Below are 19770 nucleotides of genomic sequence, written 5' to 3' on the forward strand. Positions count from 1 at the left end.
CTTACCTACAGTATGAGTTCGTAACCCTCCTCGGGGAAAACGTTTTTCTCCTGACGATACGTTTTCCCAGGCTCTGAGAGGCCATCGCCGTAAGGCGATGGCTGCTCCTTTTCTTCTCCAACTGCTAGTTCCGCTGGGAAGGCGAGCCAGTATCCATTCCTCCCCCATTCCCTCTCTCCTTACGGCTACGAGGGAAAGGGGAGGGATCCTACAGAGATTTCTCTGTAAGATCCCACGTTTAGGGGCTAGCTGCGCTACCGGGGGGACCTTCGGGTCCTACCTGACGTAAGCCCCGTCGTTGAGGAGGGATCCTGCCCCTTTCTCGATTTCTACGGGAATCGAGAGGACCACCAGCCGATATCGTTTGACGAATTCGTGGGGTTTCGCAGAGTGCTTAGAATTCTACGGAATTTCTAGCGCACTCGGTGTGTTCGAGTTTTTACGATCTCCAAACACTTAGGCGAGACCACGGTCCAAAGTGAGCGAGAATCCCCGATAATTGTTACGATAATCGGGAACCTCGCTTTATGCTCGAATTCCTGTAATTTCTAGCATTTGGAAGAAGACTGCTGCTGAAAGAAGAGTATCTCACAGTAGGCGATTAACCTGGAATAGAGAAGAACGGACGGGAACTTCCAGTTTGGCTTGAACTATCGTCTTCGGTATTCTGTTCACCATTGAAGCTTTCCTTTGGAAAGACTTCTCCTTCACTCTCTTGACTAGAGAACGAAGGCGGTCGATCTCCAATCCTTATTCTCATTCCTCGAGGGGAAAAGAATTTAGGATGGAGGTCGTTGTACAGAACCTACAATATACTACGTATATTACCCTCGCGACATGATTCTTGTAACAGTTTGAATTGTCCGGGGGTAGGCGCATACCGTAGTTAACTCTACGGTTTGTGACCGAGACGAATTGTATCTTAATTGAACTGCAACTCGGGGTTGCCTGCAACCTCCCAGCGAGTTATCAGTTCGATTTTAGATACTTGGTATTGTCATGACAACACCAAATCAGCTTTTGTATTTACCGAAAATCCGTTTCGTTTAAATATAATTGCTCGAGCGTATTCTTTATGCTCGATGGTTCTAAGCCGAACGCATTCCTTCGTGGAATAATGGATTAACTGGCAACTCAGGATGACGAGTCACCGAGAGCTACTGCGTATTGAACTGCCTGATAGCGGCTCAGTATCAGCTAGGTCTCGGAGATGCAACGGTCGGTTTACGTCTCTCTCTCCCCTGGTTTGATTGACTACCGAACCGTATCTCTGCCCAACAATCATGGACTTAGGTCTCTGATTACGGGGATTCTCGCAATAATGAAGGACCATCTACTGCTGTGACGCTTGATTTCATCGCCTTCGACATTGCGAGAATTTTCAACAGAGATATCTCTTGGACTCTTTCATCTTTCTGTTTACCGCACGGTAACAGAAGTCTGTACTAGTCAACCGCTGCATCGCACCGCGATAATGCGAATGATTTTTTGCAGACATCTGAGTTTGTCTTCAAAATATCTCGTATTCGTAGGTGTGCAATTATTCATTGCTCGCCCCGAATTAACAGATATGTCAGAAGACATCGCCTACTCTCCGACCTGACAGCTCTACTTCCAAATGTTCAGCCCATGAGAAGCAGTTCTTCAGGCAGTATTTCCCTGTCTTCATTACTGAAAAGCGCTCCGCTTTTATTGCAACTACGATCCTCACTGGACAGCAATGAATAGCGGTTAGCGTTCTCAGTCTTTGTAGCACAGGTTCAGAATCTTGAGAATCCTTCTCTCGGTTCAGCTGCGAAGACGTAGGTTGCATTTTCTGTACACCTTCGTCTTCAACGACACATAGTGTTGTTTCTCCTTAGCCGAGAATCAACTATACTATGAGATATCTTGCCATCAAGGACCTCGGTCTCTAGAAGGCAATTGACTTTCGCCTGTTGGCACATGCCTTAAGAGAGTCATCACCTTGCCTTCTGGCATCGGTGACGAACAAATTATTTGTTTAGTCTCTTGGCAGAACCCTTTTAAGGCGAAGGTCACGTGACTTGCTCGGGTGCCTGGACAACTTGCCTCCTACCGAACGCAGTCAGTCGGCAGCTGTCAGAGCGCCCAAGTCTGTTACGAACTTCGCTGTGGACTTAGTTCGGTTGTTCCATAACAATCTTTTCTTCGTCCTAACGGCTTGTCACAGTACCCATACCATCTACACCCACCATTGAGTGTCTGTGTCCTATCCACTACCGAGAAGAACAACTTCGCTGCAGACGGATAGACCAGTATGGGTACAGGACATCACCGAAGTCGAGAAGAGGGTTAGGTCATACGACCATTCCCTTCTTTTCCTCTGAGGTAATGCATGACTTTTCCCTGCGAAGTCAAGCATCCAGGGGATGGGGATTCGTGACGCTCGATTTCGTACCGAATTCGTAGCGAAGACTCTGAACCCTTCGGTTCCTGACGATCGGTTAGAGTCCTTCACAATCCCCTCCCTAATGGACTTCACCGCCTTCGATGCGAAGGAGATGCTGCTTTGTCCTGTGAAAGCGCGACCGCGCTTTCTGAAGAAACTCGACATCCCAGGATGAGTGTTGAAGACTCGTTCGTCAGCACCAAGATGACCTAGAAAGTACACTCCCTCGAGTTACACAAGAACTTCTCCATGGCGCAGGTACTGAAGGCAGGGGTCTGGTACAACCAGACCACCGGCACCTCCTTCTACCTTTGGATATTGCCCACAGGTCCTTGGATCGTTTTCCTTAGGACCCGTGGTGGCTGCTCAACACGTTGTCTAGCTAACCCAGAGCCCTAGCAGGCTGAACAGCATCGAGTCCTGGTGGTGACTGTAAGAATAGATAAGTGAATGAGAGAGTGACTGGCTTCTCTTCCTATCTTTTTCTCCCCTCTACCTGTGGGTAGAGGGATACGGTCATCACCTTGCTGGATAAGGACGAGATGCCGGTGAGCTACTCGACAGAGCCCCATCCTATCCCTTTCACTAGGGATGGGAGCGAATATCCACCACTTCCTCCTACAAGGGGGGGGGAAGTGGATGCCAACAAGAGACAAACCATAACTTTATGTTGCCTCTTGCAAATAGGAACTTGTTCTTGTTTGCTGGTACGAAGAGATACGCTTGCCTCTCTCTTAGTACTTGGTCCAGAGGTCTGACCATTGATCCTGCGGTGCACACCCCGATCAATCGGACAGAGGCTTGGATCCCTCCCTCGCTCTTACGACCAGGGAGGCATTCCAAGGTTGGGCGAACACCAGTCTGTTCACAAAAGACTCAGATTCCTCCCACCAAGAAGTGAGTCTTCCTATGTAAAAGGACCGAAGGTTTGTATGCCGTGTCGGAACAAATGACAATTTGTCCAAAATTGCATTTTTCCTAACTATACAAACCTGAGGTCCTTTTACACATAGCCCCACCTCATGCCACCCCTCACTCTGCAGTTTTTGCTTGGGCCAAAAGCAAAAGTGATTTGTTTACCTACCAGTCGCGCGCGCGCGCGCCTGTCGGACAAGCAGTTAACTACCGAACCCCTTGTTCGAAAGCTTACGACCTATCCAGCTGCCGCTAGTACCTTCCTATTGTAAAAGGACCTCAGGTTTGTATAGTTAGGAAAAATGCAATTTTGGACAAATTGTCATTTTCCCTTTAAGTTCTATGAAGTGAATCGCAAGGGCAGTATTCTGTTTCATTTTCATATTACTTTTCACTGCTGTGCGGGGGTAGGGGAAGCGAAGGTCTGCCAGGAAGTCGTCGGAAAGCTCTCCCGCGACTCCCTTGGTATCCGATTCTTCGTCTTCCTTCCTGCCCCCGCTCAGCTTTTTCGTTGTATTTTTGTATTTGGGGTCTTCCTTGCGTTCGGGTGGGGCATGTCTTCCCCCCGTGCGTGAGGGAACCCCTCTTACTAATCTATCTATGTTACCGCAGGTGCTACATCCGTGGGAGATGACCTTGGACAGGTATGGACCGCGGAGGCAGGGCGTGCCTAGCATCCACGGGCTGCTGCAGCGTCTAGCGAGGTCTGGGGCGGTCTCCACTACTACCACGGCCGCTTATGCTGCTCCCCCCCCTCCTGGTCTACACTCCCCATGCTGTGTCGATGACGCCGTCTGCCGCTACTAGGGCCGCAAGCCGTACCGAGGTGGGGTTGCCGCCGCCGCCTGTTTTCTTCGTGTTGCCTGCCCCAGACTTCCGCTGTTCCAGCAGCTCGCCCGGGACCGGGCTCCAGGACCCAGGTTCCGCTGGCTGCCGATGATTCTACGAGGCGATCGCTGGGCCTGCCGTACCTGCCGCTGATGTGATTCCCGCTGTTGGCTTGGCTGTCCCTTCTGGGTCTACCGCTGCCGCTGTTCCTGCCGCTCCTGAGCTGGTTGCTGTTCCTGTCGCTCCTGGTTCCTGTGCCTGTCCATGCTGGTCCTGCCACGGTGTGTCTTCCCCAGTCCCAGGTTCCTTCCGGACAGGTGCAGTCGGGCCGTGTTGCTTCGGCAATAGCCCCGGCTCCGGCCTGGATGGAGGACCTGACGACTGTCCTGCGTGAGCTGACGAGGAAGAGGAGAAGAGGAAGCTGTCATCTTCGTCTTCATCGTCTGCTGGCTGCCTCTTCCCCCTTCGACTTCTAAGGCCCATAAGCCGAAGAAGAAGAAGGCTGCCTTCCCCCCTAAGAAGTCTCCTTCGGGAAACTTCTAAGGGCCCGTCCCACCTCGGTGGGACGGGGGGGTCCTTCTGCTGGTCCGTCCTGCTGCCTTCGGAGCGGGGCCCGCTCTCCTTCCGCAAGGAAGAGATAGACGGGGACCAGAGGAGTATCGGTTAGCTCTGGTACTTCCTCGCCTGGTGCTAGCGGCGATGCCGCTACGCCAGGTTCCAGGCTCGGTCTCTCGTTCGCGAGAGATCCCGAGTGTACGTTCTCCCTCGGGAGACCGTGGCCAGCCAAGTTTTCGGCGCCAGAGTTCGCTCGGCGCCAAGACGCGGCACGGAGCAGAAGGCTGGTGAGAGACGCTCAGGTGACTCTTGCCAGGCCAGCGAGGCCGCTCTTGCAGCGACCAGCTGGTAACCCGGGTTTTCCCCCCTAAGAAGGCTCTTCGGGACCTTCTAAGGGCCCGTCTCGCTCCGGCGATTCGGGGAGCTCTTCTGCTGGTCCTCCTGCTCCCTCGGGCGGGAACAGGGCCCGTCTTTTCTTCTACCAAGGAGAAGAAGACGGGGACCAGAGGAGTACCAGCTTCGGCTGGCACTTCCTCGCCTGGTTCTAGCGGTTCTGCCGCTAAACCAGGGTCCGCCTCGGCTTCTCGTTAGCGAGAAGTACCGAGTGGACGGTCTCCCTCCCGCGGGAGACCGTCCAGCCAAAAGTCTTGATGCCCGAGCTCGCTCGCCGTCAAGACCGAAGCGCGGAGCAGAAGACTGGCGAGAGTCGTGCAGACGACGCTCGTCAGGCCAGTGGACGCTCTCGCAGCGACCAGCTGGCTGCTCGGGTTGACGTGACGGTCGCTGACCAGCCACGATTTGAGGCGAGGTGGGGTCCCCGCGGCCGTCGGTACCAGCCACGGCTGGTACCAGCGGCTCGACGCGCCGAGAGGCGCTCGCCGGTCTCACCGCGACAGCGAACCTAGCAGGTCACCTGACGCCGCTCCCACTCGGGACCGGGCGAAGATGGTAACCAGCAACAGCTCGCCTGACGCTGAGATCAGCGTCGACGTTCTCAGCCGAGCCTCTCGCCCCAGGCGAGCGGCAAGGCTAGGCCTGCTGCTCGATCGCCACCGCCGGGCGGGTTGACGATCAGCAGCAGCCCTCCAAGCACGCTGGTCCTGCCAGCGAGCTAGGGGGGGCGTCAGGTCTGCCTCTCCTGTACCTTCAACCTCCTCGGGCTGCAGTCCGGGAGGTAGCTAGGTACCTATGAGTGATCGCGAGAGGTGCGCCGCTCGCGATCCCGCTATGACGCCGTATGGACCAGGCACGGTTCTAGGACCGACCAGGACATACGTGCAAGTAGCTGGAGGCAACCGTCAGGGGTCTGCCGCTTTTCCTCCTTCGGAAGGAGGAGTATCTCGGGATCTGTTCTTGTTGGAAGGACTGGACGGTCCTACTCCGCAAGACGCGTTACTCCCGAGATACAGAGGAGATTACAGAAGTCATTAAGCTGATTCGTCAGCATAATGACCTTGCGGAAGGATTGCCGCTCCCACCAGCAGAGCCCACTCTCTGCTCGAGTCGTTTTTGGGGCCCGAGAGGGAACCCAAAACCGACGGTGGGTCTGCCGCGATCGAGCTTGCCGATTTCTGTCTCGAACCAGAGTCTCTCGTCTCCGGACAAGAAGGCTCGCTCAGTTTCTGGCCGTTCGATCAAGCTACTTCCACCTCCTCTACTGCACACGCGGCGTTTCTACGTGTCTTCGGACACCGTATTTAAATACTCCTTCGTCCTCCTGAGAGGTTTCGACCTCGACGAGGACTGGAATGAGTCGGAGGACGGTATCGGCTTCTCCCCCGTCAGGTGTCGATCAGCCCCACCCAGACGACGTTAACAGTGGCGGCAGACCCTTACCTACAGTGAGAGTTCGTAACCTCCGCGGGGAAAACGTTTCTCCTGACGATGACTTTTGTTTTCCCAGACTCTGAGAGACCATCGCCGCAAGCGATGGCTGCTCCTATTCTTCTCCAACTGCTAGTTCCACTGGGAAGGCGAGCGAGTATCCAATTCCTCCCCCATTCCCTCTCTCCTTACGGCTACGAGGGAAAGGGGAGGGATCCTACAGAGATTTCTCTGTAGGATCCACGTTCGGGACTGCGCTACCGGGGGGACCTTCGGGTCCTACCTGACGTAAGCCCCGGTCGTTGAGGAGGGATCCTGCCCCATTCTCGATTTCTACGGGAATCGAGAGGACCACCAGCCGATATCGTTTGACGAATTCGGTGGGGGTTTCGCAGACTGCTTAGAATTCTAAGGAATTTCTAGCGCATTCAGAGTGTTCGAGTTTTTACGATCTCCAAACACTTAGGCGAGACCACGGTCTAAAGTGAGCGAGACGAGAATCCCCGATGTTACATGATAATCGGGAACCTCGCCTATGCTCGAATTCCTGGAATTTCTAGCATTGGGAAGAAGACTGCTGATGAAAGAAACTATCTTACAGTAGGCGACCAACCTGGAATAGAGAAGATCGGACGGGAATATCCAGTTTGGCTTGAACTATCGTCTTAGTATTCTGTTCACCATTGAAGCTTCCTTCGAGGAAGAACTTCTCCTTCACTCTTTGATAGAGATCGAAGGTGGTCGATCTCCAATCCTTATTTTGTTTTCTTGAAGGAAAGAATTTAGGATGGAGATCGTTGTCAGAATCCTACAATATACTACGTATATTAACCTCGAGACATGATTCTACTAAGCAGTTGAATTGTCGAGGGTAGGCGCATATCCTAGTTTATCTACGGATTGCGACTTAGAAGAGAAGTATTCTAATTGAACTGCAACTCGGGGTTGCCTGCAACCTCCCAGGAGTTTTCAGTTTCAATTTTATATACTTATGGTTTTGTCACGACAACACCATTTCAACTTTTATATTTACCGAAATTCGTTTCGCCTAAATATAATTGCTCGAGCATATCTTTTATGCTCGGTAGTTCTAGCCGAACGCATTCCTTCATGGAATAATGGATTACATGGCAACTCAGGATGACGAGTCGGCGAGAGCTGAGGCTCAACTACTGCGTATTGAACGCCTGACAGCAGCTCAGTATCAGTGGGCCTCCGAGATGCACGGTCAGTTATGTCTCTCTCTCCCTGGTTTGATTGACTACCGAACCGTATCTCTGCCCAACAATCGGATGGACTTAGTCTCTGATTAATGGGGATTCTCGCAATAATGAAGGACCATTTACTGCTGTGACGCTAGAGTCCATCGCCTTCGACATTGCGAGAATTTTCAATAGAGATATCTCTTGGACTCTTTCATCTTTCTGTTTACCGCACGGTAACAGAAGTCTGTACAAGTCTCCCGCTGCATCGCACTGCGATAATGCGAATGATTTTGCAGACATCTGAGTTTGTCTTCAAAATATCTCGTATTCGTAGGTGTACAATTGTTCATTGTTCAACCCGAATTACGAGATCTGTCAGAAGACATCGCCTACTCTCCGACCTGACAGCTCTACTTCCAAATGTTCAGCCCATGAGAAGCAGTTCTTCAGGCGGTTTTCCCCTGTGTTTTCATTACTGAAGAACGCCCCGCTTTCATTGCAACTACGACTTCTCACCGGACAGCAATGAAATAGCGGTTAGCGTTTTCAGTCATTTGTAAGCACAGGTTATGAATCTTGAGAATCCTTCTCTCGATTCGTCTGTGAAGACGTAGGTTGCATTCAATATCTACCTTCGTCTTCAACGGTACATAGTGTTTGTTTCTCCTTAGCTGAGATTCAACAACCATGAGATGTTTTGCCTTCAGGGACCTCGGTCTCTAGAAGGCAATTGACTTTCGCCAGTTGGGCACATGCCTTAAGAGAATCATCACCTCGCTGTCCGGCATTGGTGACAAACAAATACATTATTTGTTTGGTCTCTCGGCATAACCCTTTTAAGGCGAAGGTCACGTGACTTACTCGGATGCTTTGACAACTTGCCTCCTACCGAACGCAGTCAGTCGGCAGCTGTCAGAGCGCCCCAGTCAGTTACGAACTACGCTGTTGACTTAGTTCGGTTGTTACACAGCAATCATTACTTCGTTTTAATAGCTTGTCACAGTACCCATACCATTGACACCCACCATGGAGTGTCGGTGTCCTATCCACTACCGAGAACTTCGCTGCATGGGGATAGGAGGATTGCGAGAGACTTCGTGGCAACGGACAGACCAGTATGGGTACTGGACATCACCGAAGTAGAGAAGAGGAATAGGTCATGCGACTATTTCCTTCTTTTCCTCTGAGGAACTGCATGACTTCTCCTGCGAAGTCAAGCATACAGGGGATGGGGATCCGTGACGCTCGATTTCGTACCGAACTTCGTAGCGAAGACTCAGAACCCTTCGGTCCCTGACGATTGGTTCGAGTCGTTCACAATCCCCTCCCTAATGGACTTCACCGCCTTCGATGCGAAGGAGATGCTGCCTTGTCCGCAAGAACTTCTCCGTGGCGCAGGTACTGAAGGCAGGGTCTGGTCCAACCAGACCACATGCCCTCCCTTCTACCTTCGGGATATTGCCCACAGGTCCTTGGATCTTTTTCCTTGGGACCCGTGGTGGCTGCTCAACACGTTGTGTAGCGAACCCAGACCCGCGCAGGCTGAACATCATCGAGTCCTGGTGTGACCGTAAGAATGGATGAGTGAATGAGAGTGTGACTGGCTCCTCTTCCCATCTTTTTCTTCCCTCTACCTGTGGTTAGAGGCCACGGTCGTCACCCTGCTGGATTAGGACAAGATGCAGGTGAGCTACTCAACAGAGCCCCATCCATCCTCCCTTTCACTAGGGATAGGAGCGTATAATCCACACTTCCTCCAACAACAAGGGGGAGGAAGTGGATGCCAGCTTGAGACAACCCATACTTTATGTTGCCTCTTGCAAACAGGAACAAGTTCTTGCTTGCTGGTACGAAGAGATACGCTTGCCTCTCTCTTAGTACTCGGCCCAGAGGTCTGACCATTGATCCTGCGGTGCACACGATCAATCGGACAGAGGCTTGGATCCCTCCCTCGCTCTTACGACCAGGGAGGCATTCCAGGGATGGACGAACACCAGTCTGTTCATCAAAAGACTCAGATTCCTCCCACCAAGAAGTGAGTCTTCCTATTGTTAAAGGACCGATGGTTTGTATTACGTAATCGGAACAAATGACAATTTGTCGAAAATTGCATTTTTCCTAACTATACAACCTGAGGTCCTTTACATATAGTCCCTCCTCATGCCACCCCTCACTCTGCGTATTTTGCATGGGCCAAAAGCAAAAGTGATTTGTTTACCTCCCAGTCGCGTGGCGCGCGACTGTCGGACAAGCAGTTAACTACCGTTCTCCCCTTGTTCGAAGCTTACGACCGTTCCAGCTGCCGCTAGCTACTTCCTATTGTTAAAGGACCTCAGGTTTGTATAGTTAGGAAAAATGCAATTTTCGACAAATTGTCATTTCAACAAAGGTCGGCGTGTTGATGGTTGTTGGGTTTTAGGTGGAATAGACCGCGAAACAAAGGACACGTTTTTCCAAATCGTTCAGGACCGATCGGCCGAAACCCTGCTTCCCATCCTCATTGAAAATATTCATCCAGATTCAATCATTATTTCAGACTGTTGGAAATCATACACTACACTAAGTAAGCATTTTAAAGAACACTTAAATATCAATCACTCTTTACACTTTGTCGATAAAACATACACAACCAACACCCGGTTGCCAATATGCTCCCCCATTACCGTTTATATAAAGTTTTCGGTGGTCATCGACACTCGTATCTGCATCCCCCCACCCAAAAACCCAAAAACCCCGGATTCCAATGGGGACAGGTGTGATGTGCCCGAGACGCCATGTGTTTAGCAGTAAACCCTTAAACGCCGAAGCGGTAAAAAAAAAAATGTCTCCCGTGTGCCGGAGACGTTTCAGAGTGAGCGCGGGAGCGGAAAAAAATATTTTTTCAAAAAATCATAGCGCGCTTTAGTTTTGAAGATTAAGAGTTCATTTTTGGCTCCTTTTTTTGTCATTGCCTGAAGTTTAGTATGCAACCATCGGAAATGAAAAGAATTATCATTATCATCATTTAAATAATGCGATATATGATAGCGCAAAAACGAAATTTCATATATAATTGTATTCAAATCGCGCTGTGCGCAAAACAAAACGGTTGAAGGTAACAAGTTACATTTTTTTTCGTTGTAACTGTACACTAAATTTCAATCCTTTGGTATATAACAAATTGTAAAACGATAAAAAGTAACACAGAGAAAATATTATCACAAAATAATGCATGAATTCCGTAACGCGCAGACGTAAAGACATATTTTTTTCAAAAATTCACCATAAATCTAAATATTGTCCTAGAGACTTCCAATTTCTTTCAAAATGAAGACAAATGATTGAATATTACTATACTGTAAGAATATTAGCTTACAAATGCAGTTTTCGACCATATCTGACGAGTGAAAGTTGACCGAATGTCGAATTTATTTTATATATATTTTTTTATATGCAATTATTTCGGAAATAAGAAAAGCTACAACTTTCAAATATTTTTCGTTTTATTCTACATGAAATTGTGCACATTTTCATATATAAAACTCTATGAAATGCCTAATATGAAACGGAGCAAATATTCCGAGAATGGGACTTACGCATTTCGGAGATTTGTGGCGGAGAATCCTCGCGCAGGCTGGAGGGAAGGAAAGTTTTTTTTAAAAATTCACCATAAATTTAAATATTGTGCTAGAGACTTCGAATTTGTTTCACGATGAAGATAAATGACTGATATTACTAGACTGTAAGAGTTTTTATCTTACAATTGCGTTTTTTTCGACCATTTCGGTAGAGTCAAATTTGACCGAACGTGGTTTTTTTTTCTATTTATCGTGATTTATATGCAAATATTTCAAAAATGAGAAAAGTTACAACCTTCAACTATTTATTGTTGTATTATACATGAAATTGCGCACATTTTCATATATAAAATGTTATGTAACGGCTAATTTAAAATGGTGCAAACATTACCACAATCGCACGTATGATTTTTTCGGAAGAGTTACCGCGCGGACGTAAAGAAAATGTTATTTTTTTCATAAATTCACCATAAATCGAAATATTTTGCTAGAGACTTCCAATTTGTTGCAAAATGAAGATAAATGCTTGAATATTACTAGAATATAAGCGTTTTAGCTTGCAATTGCGTTTTTTGACCATTTCGGTAGAGTCAAAATTGACCGAAGGTTGAAAATTTGTCACTTGTCATTTTTTATATGAAAATATATCAAAATTGATAAAAGCTACAACCATGGGTTGTTTTTAGTTGTATTGTGCATGAAATTGCGCACATTTTCATATATAAAACTGTATGTAACGGGTAATTTAAAATGGTGCAAACATTACCACAATCGCATGTATGATTATTTTCGGAAGAGTTTACCGCCGGGACGTAAGGAAAAAGTTTTTTCATAAATTTACCATAAATCGAAATATTGTGCTAGAGACTTCCAATTAGTTGCAAAATTAAGTTAAATGATTGAATATACTAAAAATATATGAGTTTTAGCTTACAATATCGTTTTTCGACCATTTCCGTAGAGTCAAAGTTGACCGAAGGTTGAAATTTTGGCACTTATCGTTATTTATATGAAAATATCTCAAAACTGATAAAAGCTACAATCATGAGTATTTTTTTGTTGTATTCTACATAAAAATGCGCACATTTTCATATATAATAGTCCATGTAACGGCTAATTTAAAATGGTAAAAAAATTATGTCAAAGTGACGAAATAATTTCCGAGATGTGTCACAGAATACTTTTTAGTGCGGCAAGAAAGAAACGAAATTCGCGCTGTGCGCGCCTGCCTAACGATTGTAAACAAAACAGCACCTTGATCCGTGAACTCCCAGCATCCCCCAGGCGCGTGATTCAAGAGTTTTTGGCTGGGTAGGCCTAAAAGTATTTTTTCCGCGAATTTTTAAAAAAACTTTTGTATGTCGACGTAAAATACGTCCAGTCGGCACCCGAGAGACAAAAAATGTCGAACGTAAAATACTCCAGGTCGGCGTTTAAGGGGTTAATATCAAAGGAATTGAAAAAAAAAATAAAAAAAAAATGTAACGCGCACCTTCTTTATGTAATGATAGCCAGGTACTCGGTGGGTTTGCCGCAAAGTCCGCACATCACCTGGAGGTGTAGTGTTAATTGCCAAGCAATGTTATTTTGCTACACTAACTAGACGAAATAGTCACCCTGGTTATAACATCTTTTACCATTATATGAGTTGGGCTTACTAATTAAAACTTTTTGGAGTTAGATTTTCCCCTTTCCGAAATTCCGTCGCTTCATATCTTTTGAAACAATACGTAACTTTAATGATAGTAAAATTTAGTCAAACGAGATACTCGGACAGTGTTCAGTCTTAAAGCTGATCTATTACATTCGATATTTATATATATATATATATATATATATATATATATATAAAGTCTATCACATTACCGTGATTCATATACATATATCGAACTACAAATGTCCTTTAATATCTAATTCGCTCTACCTCGGAATTAATATATTTTCATGTATGTTTAACCGAGGGGGAATTTATTAAGCGATATAGAATTGGCGATCGACAGACGCGAACCACCGACCTCTACAATTCCAGGACTGGCAGTGAATCCCCAAAAACCCCACCACGCCACCTGCAAAGAGATATAAGTATATGCCGCCTCCCACCTCGAATACCTCCTCGCGCACAGGTATTTTTTGTTTTGGAGACTGCATACCACCCATCTCGTTCTCAGTTGGTGGTAGAGCTTTTGCCCGCACGTAGTTATCATATAAGTCTATCACATTACCCGTGATTCATATACATATATCGAACTACAAATGTCCTTTAAGTATCTATATATATCTATATATATATATATATATATATAGTATATATATATATATATATAATATATATATATATATAAATTTCTGTTTTATAGTTATGATTGTTATACATGATTTGATGCGTAAATTAGGCTACAAAGTGAACACGGGCAAGTAAATTTATTCATAAAGTTTTCAGCAAAAAGTGGGAGGTTACAAAAAAACTGCACTGGAATGTATTTCTTTACTAAAAACGGTTGCTTTTCATTCATTTTAATTTCTTTACGTTCCCCACTGGGTAAGTTGACAAGCTCCATAAATCCTCCGATATTCATAAGTAGTTTATTCCTTTCTTTTTAAGCCACATTTGTCACTTTAGGTAATATGCTGTATGTTAAATAAAAACGTTTGCTGAAGTAATAATGATAATAAACAACCTAATATATAACATAGGTCTAGGCTTAAAATCAATGTCACAAGCATTGTAAACTGACAAAAACGATATGAAACATGTAGGTCTATATGTCACCTTTTATGATCCAGATATTTTGAAATGAGATATTTCCCCAAGAGAATGGACAGCATATTATGCATGTTTTATGGCATACATGTGGCAACCCTAAGCCAAACGAATGCCCTATTCAGGGCTATGAGTTTAAAAAAAAATTGGAAAAGACCACATCATAATTGGTCCCTTTTTTTTTTAATCAATAAGCTACTTTAATATAAAGAAAATCCACGATTATAATGCACCACTTCCTAGCATACTGGTATCGAAACTTATTCGATTATAATCAGTTGAATCACTTCAACTAATGCAATTACCTAATACATATTTGCAGTTGTTTTCTAAAAAAATAAATAAAAAAATAAAGTAAAGTAAATCTCATTAAACATGACTAAGTTTACAATAATGTAAGTCAGTCTTCACCCTAAGATTAATTCACAAATTAACCAAATTTTACTAACCTTTATATATAATTACAAAGGCAAATTGAAGATTGCTGGACCTAAAGAATGAATGCGTTGTAAGACATCACGTTTGGGTTATGTCATCTACTGTTGTCAAAACCGGTTCTTAATTGACAATCGTATTATCGTATATGATATTGGCGCGTGAACACTCGAGACTAGTGAAAATGGTTAATTTTTCAAAAATATTAGTATTTTCAAAAATATTACTTAATTTCAATCATTTTTTATTAATGGAAAAAAGTTTTAAAAGCATAAATATTTATGCGGACCTACAGCGCCGCATACGTGAGGAGTGCAGACCTCAGCTCTGCATTCAATGACTCCCCCTCGAATCTTCTCCGCACTCTTGGTCGTTTCTCCGCGCTTTGGCAACACTGGCCGAGGAGCCGCCACTGCATACCTATCAGGTCCGAATCTTCCAATCATATGAAGGTCCGAATGACCGAATCCGAATCACGGTCTAGACTCTAGATACAACAGGTCAGCCAGCGCGCAGGTTTGGGTATGAATCACCAATACTGTGACGTCACGCGCCTTGGGGTCTCACACGCGGTTAACCAAAACAATATGCTACCCAAGGCCTTGATGCTACCCATAGTCGTAAGGTAGACTATAGGACTTGCTGTGTGCCCATATATCATTTTATTCATTCTACCATTGATAATGCCAAGTAACTGCGCAATATTTAGCTGTTCTAATAAACGTGAAAAAACGAAAAACTCGAATATAAAATACCATCGTTTTCCAAAAGAAAAGCCATACAAAGACCAATGGGTACATGCCTGTTGTCGTGCTGACAAAATTAACGTGTTCTCTGATGTTCCCCATTAAATCAGATTAGTGAGAAATAGTTTATTGATTGGTTTTTCCTTAATAATGAAGAGTGCATTATTTTCAGCTTCTAGCATACGAGAAATACTTAGTAAAATCGAAACAGACCATGGGTTTGCATATAAGATCAATGAAATGCATTTAAATGTAACGGGTCAACAAAGACAGTGCGTTAAATTAGCAGTGCAACTGGTGTCTACATCATGTGCCAATGGGTTAAAATATTTAGGCGAAAGGAGACTGTTGAAGTGTCAAAACTGGAGTGAATCGTCCGATTTTATTCTTTTAATAACGAATGATTGGCTCGACATCGCGAATTCTTCATGCATGTTTGGAGAGTTTGGTAAAATCACTGCTTTTTGTATTGATGTAAAAAAACAAACAGGTAAATTAAATTGCTCAAGGTCATCGAGTATTATGGTTTAAGTCCTAATGCAAAAAATATATATATTCCTTCTGTAGAAAGGAATAATTTTTTCATGTAAATCCTTCATTGCTTTATTTAATGTTAAAAGCCTCTCATAGTATTGGCTACCTGCTGACACAAAGATTAAATCAATATTGCCTTGAACATTTCTTTGGATGTATAAGGCCATGGATGGTCGCCATGATTATCCAACTGCAGTGAATTTTAAATTCGGGCATAAAAAATTGTTGTTAGGGAAGGAAATGAAGGTAATAAGTGAAAAGTGTAATATAACCTCAGTTGAAAAATTCCTTGAATCTGCTGAATAACCACTGGTTCCATGCAACGTAAAAGCACCATACAAACAAACAAACAATCTCCCAATGAAGGTGAGTATGTAACAAAAGAAAGGGAGTTAGCATTAGGAATATGTCTAACAACACATGTTTAGAAATGTAGATTTTGATTTAGGAAAAGATGTTTTTGATGAGGAAGAAAACCCCTTGAGCAAACACAGAAATAAAAAAGATATCGAGGGAGTAATTGAGGAGGAGGCTCTTAAATACATTGGGGGATATAATAAGAGCACAAAAGATATAACACATATCAAACAAATAAAGGATCAAGAGGGTGTAGTGCTTAGAAAGGAGGAAGACATTGTGAAGAGATGGAAAGAATATTTCGAACAGTTGTTAAATGAAGAAAATAATAGACTAATAAGAGAGGATGGGCAAGTGAACATTGGCATGGTAATGAGGTTTTCTAGGCAAGAGGTACTAAATGCACTGAAGAAGATGAAGAATGGGAAGGCAACCGGACCAGACATGATCCCGGTGGAGGCATGGAAAGCATTAGGAGATGAAGGATTTGGGCTATACTGTACGATCTTATGATAAAGATCCTTGAACAGTAAAAGATACCAAATGAGTGGCGTGGGAGTATATTGATCCCAATTTTTCAAAGGGAAAGGCGATGTCCCAAGAGTGTGGTAATTATAGGGCATTAAATTGATGTCCCACACTTTGAAGATACTGGAAAGGATGATAGATGCTAGACTGAGAGAAGAAGTACAAATAGGTAAAGAGCAGATGGGATTTATGAAGGGAAGGGGAACGACAGATGGTATATTTGTCTGAGGCAAATAATGGAGAAATTCGGGGAAAGACAAAGGGACCTACATGATGGTATTCATTGACCTTGAAAAGGCTTATGACCGAGTCCCGAGACAAGAGGTATGGAGGAGCCTGAGGGAGAAGATGGTGCCAGAGAAGTATGTGCGATTGATACAAGAGATGTACCGGAATGTATTTACCAGAGTGAGGAGCAGTGTTGGGGATACAGAAGGTTTTGAGGTGAGAGTAGGATTACACCAGGGGTCGGCTCTGAGCCCATTTATCTTTACATAGTGATGGATGTTATAATAGAGGAAGTAAGGGAGACAGTACCATGGAACATATTGTATGCGGATGATATTGTTCTGTGTGCAGAGAGCAGGGAAGTTCTGGAAGTGAAATTGGAAAGAGTGGAGACAAGTACTGGAGACAGAGGAATGAGAATAAGTAGATCCAAGACAGAATATATGTGTACCACCACTGAGGGGGATGATAGAGAAAGTATTCAGCTTGGTGGAGAGCAATAAGGAGAGTTGATAAGTTTAAGTATTTGGGATCTTTTGTTAACGCTGGAGGAAGTATGGAAGAAGAAGTAAAACATCGGGTACAGGCAGGCTGGAACAACTGGAGAGCGGCCTCGGGAGTTCTTTGTGACAAAAGAGTGCCGCTTAGGTTAAGAGGAAAATTTCACAAGACGGTGATAAGAACAGCAATGCTGTATGGTACGGAAACAGCAAGCATGAGAAAAGCAGAGCAGAAGAAGATGGATGTGGCAGAAATGAGAATGCTTAGGTGGATGTCTGGGGTAACAAGAGTGGATAGGATCAGAAATGACTACATAAGGGGGTCAACTAAGGTGGTGGAAGTATCAAAGTAAGTGCAGGAGGGGAGGCTGAGATGGTATGGGACACCTGTTGAGGAAAAGATGAGGACCACGCTGGGAGACATACTATGGGGGTGGAGGTGCATGGAAGAAGAAAAAGAGGGAGACCGAGAAAGAGATGGAAGGACTGTGTGAGAGGAGACTTACATGAGAAGGGAATTGATGAGGCAGAAGCACAAGATAGAAATAGATGGAAACGGCTCATCCGAAACGGCGACCCCATATAAAAATGGGAACAAGCTGGGAAGAAGAAGAAGAAGATTGTCAAAATATTTTGTGTGAAATACCCTGAGTTAGGAAATAAGAATAAAGAAGTAGTAAGGAGTGATACTTGGATAGACTGTGTAAGTAGGGGGGGGAGTGGCATGTTTATAGTTAGTAATAATGCAGGAGATCTTAATGCTGTACACGGGAAAGCACTCACAGAGGGCAAACATTGATTTTAAAAAGCTTTATTTTGAATTGAGTAAGTCTAATATAGAAGTTCCTGACGATGTTATAGCTTTTTATGTAAAGATATCCGTATATTTTCGAATGAGATATCTTAATAATTTGATAAAGTATAGGAAACGTCAAGGGTAAGCATGCAGGAAGGGCATTAAGCAAAAAGATAAAAGTTGTAACTTAATAAAATATATTCAAAATGCCAGTGTTGTTTTATTTACAATCTTTTGACACTTGAAAGATCACACTATCAAAAACATTCTCTTCTCAAAAGATTCTTGACGGTGTGTTAGACCTACCGTTCTTAATGGTTCTTACCACCGCGCTCCCTCAGATGACGTAGGTGCGCAGAAGCTTAATTAAAATAAGCCTGTTTCCATTAGAAATGTATCTCTGCAGAGAGCTTTCGGGAATCTGTACTATAAGTTCATTTTCAAATATGTTCGTACCCATACCTACCTGTGGATTTGTTTCTCCAATATAAATATATATTATATCAATTATAATAGCCATAAAGTTGACTTGTTTACTTTCATCCGGTTTAGCTGAGTGTTTTCACATTTGTATGAATTTTAAGTGTTTTTATTTTCACTTTATTTCTTTTACCTTTCTTAGATATTATATCACCTTTTTTTTTTTAGTTTTTTTTTTTTTTTTTTTTTTATTTCGTTCCCTTTCCTACCTTCGTTATTTCTCCAATTCCCTCATTCTGCACTTCTTAGTTCACACGAGAATGGGGGATACAGAAATGACTGTTCTCCCCCCCCAAAAATAATATTGAAATTCATCCCCTCTTTCAGGGTGCTGACGTCAGAATGAAGTGTATAGTGGTACATGGAAAGACAACAAGATATTCCTCGACACAGAAGCAGCTCTTCCTAAGATAGAAAAAGGACTGAAAAATTACTACATCGGTCGATAGTCGGTAAAGCGGAAGCCATCCAGGCTTCCATTAGAAGTAGATCTACGTCATGCAGATTCACGTGACTAAGCATACATTCTTGTACGAGTCACACGCACGGCTCTCATTTTTTTTTTGCTATTTTTTGTTACAGTGCATCCCTGGCTTCCTATTGGCTGGTTGGCTAAACGTAAGAAAAAAACAAAACAAAGGTGTGTCTTTATATGCTAAAGCATATTGTACGTCAGGTTTTTAAAGCTGATCAATACAGCATGTGTCCTCGCGACCTTCTTTTCCAGCCAAACTTGAAAAAAAAAACAAAAAAAAAAAAAAAAAAAAAAAAAAAAAAAAAAAACGCTGGTCGTCTGCGAATGCGAGTGCACGCACTGAATCTTCGTCTTTTGTCGCTGAAGTAATTCTAAATTAGAAGTTTAAATGTTCCATATAATAGAGTTATGTTATGTTTTACCATTTCAGTGTGTTCGTTTTCCCTTCATGCCTTTCAGAGATACTGATATTATTTTTCCTTAAAATAACGAGATTATCTTTATCAGTGTTCATTATCACCAGTTACCTATGGAAGCGTTTATTCAGACGAAAACTGTCTATGGGAGTGTTTTTTTTTCTTCTTGAAATGCCTTCTTTGGGAGTGGTTACATGGATGGTGGAAAGTCAGAGGGAAG

General features: G+C 44.2%; 1 long non-coding RNA gene across 1 annotated transcript in view; it reads left to right on the forward strand.

Moving 5' to 3' along the window:
- Window positions 1–19770, forward strand: part of LOC135201813 (uncharacterized) — a 78513-nt gene that overhangs the window by 53797 nt on the left and 4946 nt on the right. Inside the window, exon 2 of the long non-coding RNA XR_010311611.1 lies at window positions 18987–19189. This is a non-coding gene — a long non-coding RNA (uncharacterized LOC135201813). The remainder of the gene's footprint in view (window positions 1–18986; window positions 19190–19770) is intronic.

This window comes from Macrobrachium nipponense, chromosome 23 (assembly GCF_015104395.2).
Source record: "Macrobrachium nipponense isolate FS-2020 chromosome 23, ASM1510439v2, whole genome shotgun sequence".
Lineage (NCBI taxonomy): Eukaryota > Metazoa > Arthropoda > Malacostraca > Decapoda > Palaemonidae > Macrobrachium > Macrobrachium nipponense.